The sequence below is a fragment of the Diadema antillarum genome, unplaced genomic scaffold (genome assembly GCF_040938485.1).
Source record: "Diadema antillarum isolate AM-2024a unplaced genomic scaffold, OU_Dant_1.0 scf00000201, whole genome shotgun sequence".
NCBI classification, from domain to species: Eukaryota; Metazoa; Echinodermata; class Echinoidea; order Diadematoida; family Diadematidae; genus Diadema; species Diadema antillarum.
The window spans coordinates 2,328,034-2,336,469 of NW_027271090.1; positions in this window are offsets into that span (position 1 = coordinate 2,328,034).

The window sequence follows — 8,436 nt, forward strand, 5'->3', positions numbered from 1 at the left end:
ATAAGAATATGAATTATTACTTTTTAGCCACGTTTCTGACGTCTGACATGATTAGATATCGCTGAGAACTTCACACCCGACGTATTCATAAGGCAGGCATGCTGTCAAAGTTTTTGTGCACGGTGCGTTGATTATTATGAGAGGAAGAGAGTACATTCGATGACATGCTTTCTTTATGATTAAAATAATGAGAAGGATGGATTATACATGGTCATTGTCATAAGGTGGTGATACATTTTCAGAAATTGTTTTAATGTTGCACGAAAATTGAAAAAAAAAACCTTTATAATTGTTGGTGCAATTTCTTTTTTTTTACCAGTCATGATCCAGCATGTCGATGGAAACTCACACAAACAATACGTTCAAACGAATAAAAGCATAAAATTGCACTAATTCAAAGATGGCTTGTTGCACGATGGTGATGAATAGATTTGTTTATCTTGAAATCCATGTATATTTGATATTCTTAATAATCATATATTGCACATATTTAAGATTATATTCAAAAGACAACACAAGTAATGGTATTAATCATGTGTCTTGTGTAGGTGTAACTATTAATTTGCCGAGTCACACTTCACTGAAGAGAGCAGCAAAGACATTAATACCAACAATAACATTATAGCCATAACATTATCAATAACGACAACAAATCAAACACTTATTTTAATTTAAAAAAACTGAATATCAATAGCAACACCTAATTACTTCTCGTGGTAAAAAAAAAAAACAAACTAGGCAGATTAACCTCTTTCGCGGAAAAAAAAATCATAAAAAAGAACTGCGTAATCATACTATATGATGACATACCAATTAGAGTTAACCGCTAAAAGGAATTTAAATCAGTTTTGTTGTTTGATTAGATCAAGGGATCTTTTTTTTTATCACCATAGACCTTATAACCACTCACTTTGTTTTATTTTTGTTTGACTACACACGTTACAAATATCAATCTGTCATAATTTATTCGTTTCTCTTTTCTTTCTGTCGAATCATAATTATTTTGTCTCCGGTTCTTTCCTTCTGATTGAAAAAAATACGACGAAGCATAATTCATAAAAGCCAATGTCAGAAAGATGAATAAATGAATAATCTATTGTGAAATGAACAGTTTCTATAAGGAAACACTAAACCCAAAATTGAATTTAGGTGATTCTGCTGCTCCTCCCCATCAGTGTGTGCCCCCCCCCCCAAAGAAAAAAAGAAGAAGACAAGGTAAGATAAGAAATTAAAAGAAAAAAATTTAAGGGGGAAAGGAGTATACTGCAAAAGAATGTATTCACCATTGAGTTTAGGATCTCACACTCTGATAAACAAATTTCGGATGAAGCTACAGCATATTTTGAATTCTTTAATATCGCATTGAAGCAGATCATTTCTGAAATTCGAAGGGTTTTAACGTGAATCTCTTTTTAAAAAGGAAACACAAACCATGGTTGTTAACATTTAAATACCCCTGCATGTGAACGAAAAAAAAAATCTACCTTAACTGAAATCATAAGTAAGCAAATTTAAGTAAATACATGATATAAAAATATAGATAGCAAAGAAGTGATAAGAAATTAGTCACTCTATAAGCAAAATGTTTGTAAATAACTCAATAAACGCACAGATTATTATTGAATTGTCTGAATTGAGTATTTATTTTGACTTTCATTCATCATGAACTATAATGCGAATGATGTTAGATGATTATAATCTAAGAGAATGTCAGGCACGAAAACTAAAGTTTATTACACTGGTAATCGATCTACTTTTTGAGCTTAATAGGAAAAAAGAACATGAAAAGAAAAGAATGAGAAAAAGAGAGAAGAAAAACATAAGAGCAAAGAAAACCAGACCAGATTTGCTACTGTTCTTTAATAGTCATCCTAGAACGAAATTCTAAATTCTACAGGCAGTCCACTCAATCTGATAAAAAGTAATGACTTGTATGTATGTATTGATAAGTATAATGTTTATTATGTGTATATTTTATAATATGTTTTATGTATAATAATATTAATAGCAATAATAAGGAAAAATATATATATACAATGTCGCCATTATGTATTTTGTCCATTATGTACTTTTTACATCATATATATATATATATATATATATATATATATAAGCGAGAAAGAGAGAGAAAAGAAGAGAGAAGGCGAACATTGTCGCTAAATAACACACGCTTGCAATTCACGCGACCTCATCAGCGGGCTATACAGCGTAGTTTTCTCTTTCCGCACGAAAAGGTCACACCAATTATGATGTTGAACATTATCACTGATGACTGAAAACTCTGGAGCAACAGGAAGCAGACGCTTTTCGTTTTCAGTGGTATAAGGAGTAACATTTTAGATTAAGAGTTGACATTGAATGTTATTAGCGTTTGATGGATTTGACGATAGAGAGTTGTTGGTGGGGTTTTTTTAAAGATATTTCTCCAGTTAATGCTTCGGTTGCTGTTGTTGTTTAAGCATTCCATAATGTATCCATCCAGTGAATGCATTGACTATGACATTTGAAGGTCGCCACGATTGAATGGCATTACCTTTTGTCAGCCTAAAACCACATCTAGAGTTTTTGATTCCCTGCCCCTTTCTCTATCGTATGTCTAACCTTGTTTCTTGTCACGGTCATGTTGAGGGTCGAGAATAATTTGGATAAGAAAAACCAGGGAGGTCAGTCTCAGCTGACAGCATGGATGATCAACAGAACACACGCACTTGCAGACTGAAATGATGATTGAATTTTGATTGGAATGATTCTATTTATTTTGTCATTTCTTAACTTGCGGAACTCTTAAAATGAACAATCGCCCCGTCACTGTACAGGCATGCTTACCTGGAAACATTAAACTGCACATTCTTTGAATATGAGACCATTCTGAAGCAAACAATTTTCACAACAATAGATACATAATTTACTCTTAAAATGAATCCCACAAGGATTGGAACAATCATCCCCCAGCATTCTCACTGATTCCCACGAATCAGTTACTAGCCATCCCCTTCAAGGAGACTGATATAATAAAGTCAACGAAATGCTTGATAAGTTTCCAGATATGAAAAAATAAACATCTGGACTTGAGAACACCCCTCCATTTCCAAGATACAAAATCAAAAATATAATACACATTCCATGGAGTGTAAAGTGGTCTAGACTTTAAAGAAACACTGTCGTCCTCATTTTATATACTTTATCGCTATACCACATCCTCCCCGGCCAGAAAAGTAAATGAAATGCTGTAACCCCATTCCCTACCCAAAATATTGACCCTTTTTCGAATAACATACATTCAGAGGGTGTAAGAAAAATAAGTTCAGCACCAAGGGTCAACAATGTCATCAGTGGGTGTCATGTAAAATGACCATTACATTTTGTGGGAGATATTTCATAACTCGACCGTGCAGCAGTTCTGCCACTCAACCGCTCCGACTACTAGTACAGTTGTATGTTGCAGTATTCCTTCAGATACAATACGCTGCAGCTTAGCAACACGGGTGGTGTAGTTTAATGCCATGAGTCTCTATTCCCATGGGAGAGGAAAATGGAAAACGCCAAAGGACGCAATTGTCCGCAGCATCCGTAACTGTCCGTAAATGTCCGTAAGCGGTCGTAAGTGTTGTGATACGTTAACTTGCGGTTAATTTCGGATACTTACGGCGGACGGGAATAAACGCAAATGGACGGGAGGTAAACTTATTTGCGGAAGGTCTGCGTCCAAGCTACGGATCGTTACGTTCAGTTACGGATAATTACGTTTAGTTATGGTTACTTACGTAAGTCTGCATCCGTGGAGTGCCTCTGCGAAATTTTAAACATTTCAAAATTTCGCAGGCTTGGCCCCGTCATTTTGCGTTTCTTTACGGATTAATTACGGACAGTTACGTCTAGGCCTACATACGACCCTGCGGAAGCCTGCGTCCACGCTGCGTCCCCTTGCGTCCACTCATCCGTATATCCGCGGCGGACGTAACCCATCGTAAGGCACTGTGTGACTGGGGCATTAATGCTTACACAAGCCTGATGACAGTTTGCTGTCCTTGGCTCTGTTACCTTCAACAAAACGCGAGCTATAGGGCCTACTACAGTATAAGCAATTATTTCTGCGTCGATAAAGTGTCTCTGGAACTCTGGAACAACAACTTGGTCCGGACGATGACTGCTAATGACCATTGCGGTCCCTGTTGGAGCGGATGTGGCTGCCGCCCTCAATCTCAACAAAGAGTGACTTATCAGTCCTGGGAAATAAAACTGTATAAAATTTATTTGAGAGAACACCAAACGAAACGTATTTTTACAGAGCCGTTTTCTTAGTTACCCTATAATGTTTCTTAAAACCTGTTCTTCTTACTATATCTTGCAATATCACTAAATAAGTTATAACAAAATACATCACTAACACAGCCTCATATATTAACTGCTCATTACTTATCCCGACTCTATCAGCTCATCATAAACTTGCTGCTTTAAAATGGATTAGCAAAACCATATAAATTAACGTCTAAAGTACGTGATATCACCGCACCCGAGTTCTTTTTTTTTTTTCTATAGCTAAGCTGATGACTCCAGGTACAGTCGCTATCGATTGTAAACATTTTGGCTACAAAAACGTGACATGAAATACCGTCATAACTTGGAGATTAACCCGGGCAGACAGACATAGATTTGAAGGATATTATAATTCTTGACTTGCAGGCACCTACAATAATCATAATATCGGCAGCCGAAAAAAAAAAAAAGTTGTCTCGACAAATGAAAGAAAAGAACAGAATGCCAGCTAACACGTTCAGCAAGCGTTGCCCTACCAAGAGGTGGTCAATATGTAACCTGTCACTCTGGGCATATTACAAACCAGCAAGCCTCGCTAGGCATTAGGCAGAAAAAAATAATTATTATTCATAATACCTTACAGATGCCAAGCACATGCTGTGCGTTCATGATGTCCATTGACAAACCGACCTTCGGCACTGAAAGAGCATTGTACCTGCAGAGGCTGAGCGAACACTTAATTTGCGTTGTATTTTCTATAGATTTGCTCTAGAGTGGAAAAGGACATTTGCAACGGGTTTATAATTATATCTGGTGGCCTCTAAAAGTATTTTGTTACATCCGTACTACTGTCGCAGTGTTGCGCTGCCATGAGCAATTTTCCCTAGGAAAATATTTAAAAGTAGATACAAATATCATTCTAGCCTCTAGCTTATGACAATCATTGGGCTTTGCCACATTGGTCCAATGGCGTACCCTTGATAGGAATTACGAGTAACCGCTTCGTGCATGTTTGATTTCCTTCCCTCACCCACTTCTTTTCCGCCCCTCTCTATTTTCCCTTTTTCCCTTTGTGCATGATTGTGTGTATAATTATGTGCGTTTGTGTGTTGCCACCTGGCAACATTGAGTCTTCATGTGCTGGAATGAAGTATTTTCCAATTTGATGTCAGTGGATGTCACTATTTTATGTGTGTATTTATCTGGATCAAACTTGTACATCACCTACCATGCCCGATAAAAAGAAAGAAAGAAAGGAAACTCGTCATGACATAATTCTCAATGTAGGTACCTATACAAGCACATCAATGGATTTGCTGATGATGGAGACAGACTTGAGATCATAACTTTGTTTCATTCTATAAGTACTAAATAAAAGGGAGAGATAATATATGCCAGCTAAAAGGTGCTGAATCAATAGGATTCTCTTACTCTGACAGAGAAGCGAGTCTCTTCTTAAATATGTTGGAGATTTTAATTGTGTTAAAATTCAAGGAGATAAGCGTCCGTATGAATGACATCCACCTGACAGTAAGTCTGGTGTTTATCAAAAATAACAGAAAAAGTTGTTATGCCCATATGGAAAACTTTCGCACGATTTCGCGCATTTAGGGTTGACAGACCAGAGTGCACGTAGTCGCCGAGAGCCAACAGCCGAGTGCACTCGAGCATAATATGGGAAGGAGCGGACTCGTCCATTGTACGGGAATCGGGAGAACCGTGCGTGTGCTTACTGGAGGGACAGAATGCATGAACATGGAAGCCATTCTTTTTTATCTGACAGCTAATAATGAAATGATATTAGTATTTTTAGTACCGGGAATCTAGATTTCCTACAACGGCATTTCCATTTCACCACACAAGTTGATCATTCACGAGCACACACACCAACGCGTACAGTATCTACATAATGGGTTCATTCACCCCTGTTGATTTAGTGGGACTGAACCATGGTCTGTTCAAGCACGGCTTGTCGCAACCTCAAGTCATCTCTGCAGAGCAAAATACGCATGATGATCCTTGTATTTGGCAATATTTAGCTCTGAAAGAAGTGGTAATACACTCTGCAGGATTGTCAGAATATTAATAAAGACTAATCTGTTATAATGTGGACGAAAGACGATTCAAAAGGCATGATATCCAGCGAAAATTGTGAATAACTTGAACTCTCCCGCCTTCGTTTCACAGCACAAACACAATTGTTTCTTTACGCACACTCGTCCGTTGTCCGTAAGCATTAGGGGAATTGTGTACAATGGACAGCACGAAAGCTCGCACGCTTTAGCAAAGTCACAAGCAGTTTTGTAAAACATTCTTTGATTTGACAAGAAAAGTGCCCTAATTTCTCTGTGACCAATCAAATCAAGTTATACATCACTGAAGAGCCCAAACATTCTACTTCATTTTGAAGTGCGAGGGTAAACAATTCCACTAAGCTTCCGTGGTACAGCCTGTGATTTATATGGGCATGTCCGAAAATTATGGCTTATTTTGGGCACTCCGCCATAGACAAACTCAAGATTTGGTGATTTGAAGCAGAATTTCAGAGGAAAAGTGCCCTAATTTCCCCAAACCTATTATTTGGGGAAATACACGGAGTAGAAAGAGGGTACATTCTAGTTTCATTTGGAGGGCGAGGGTTTTGAATTCATAGCCATGTTTTTTGTGCAGAGCTATTTTTGTCCCAAAGGAGGGGGATATGACGCGTCTTTTCACGTGTTATAAGCACCGGTGCTCTCGCTCCGGAGCAAATGCGCGCAAGTTTTCCATATGTAAATCAAAAAAAAACCAAACAAACAAAAAAACACATACACAATGAAACGATACCCGCCGAAGTATCAATTATCAATTAACCTGGGGGCATTTCATGAAGGAACTTGTCGGATAAAATATCTGACAAGTCGATTATATCCGACAAGTTTTGAGAAATTCTTTGGTCTGATTGGCTGATTTCTCTGAACTTGTCGGATGTAATTGACTTGTCGGACATTTTACCCGAGGCATGAAATGCCCCCCTGGTCTACACGCAAATCCATTCTTTGTTTGACCATGAATTTCATTCATTGTTTGGTCGGACGAGCTTATGCATTACGCCCGTTTGAAAACGAGTAATTTGAAATTATCAAAATAATGAGAGAGGAAAATAGACATGGAAGTATAGATCTGTTACAAGCAAACTGAAAGAAGAAATGTACCGAAATTATGGTTTGTTTGTTTGTTTGTTTGTTTGTTTGTTTGTTTTGTGTGTTTTTGTTTTTGTTTGTTTGTTTGTTTGTTTTTTGTTTTTTGCTGAATTGTTTGTTTTTAGTCTGCGTGTATCATAAACTGTTGGAATTAGTTTTGTTTATTTTTCTGGATGATGGACCAACACTTCTCCACAGTGTCTGTCTCCTTCTTCTTCTTTTCTCTCTTCTCTTGCTCCGTCCCTCCCTCTCTCATTCACTCTCCATCTACCCCCCTTTCTCCCTTCCTTCTCTTTTCATTATTAGTTTCATCACACATCGAATACTTTGTTTGTGTTTGCATATGCTTTTTTTTTCTTCTTTTATTCCTATAAATGAAGAGTTTGTTCGCAAAAACCGATAAGTCCATTTTTAAAGATTTTTTAACTACGGTCTCTGTCATAAAGTACAAAATGATACCTCGTAAATGATATGTTGGTCACTGCATATAAAGGTACATTTTTGAAGTTATGTTCAAAAGAAGCACAAATTTTCTTATTATTCTTTTTATTTTTCTTGACCTTTAATCGCAAATTTCTCCATTTGGCAAATATGGACTTATCGGTTTTTGCGAACAAACTCTTCAAATATTGTTTGCAATGTCACTTTGTTCCTCGTTTACCATAGGTGTAAACTACTACAAGTATTTCCACTGTCAATAAGTTTATTGTTTCTGTCGTCTCGACAGGTTTTAGTTTGGCTGTTGAACAAAGGACATTTTTTGCTTGTTAGCTGAAGAAACCGGGAAGTGGCACCAGAAACAAACTGCCCCTTCCCCCCCCCCCCGTTTTTTTATTTATTGATTTTCTTTTTCAACAAACGGGGCACCGGCCATGAGCCGTTTGAGACGCATTTGATATCTAAAGCGGAAATATAAATCTGTAACAATCTATAGTACATGTACAGCTAGCGAGTTGCCAGTAACGGCTTGAAACAAGACTAAAGTTATGTGCTTCCA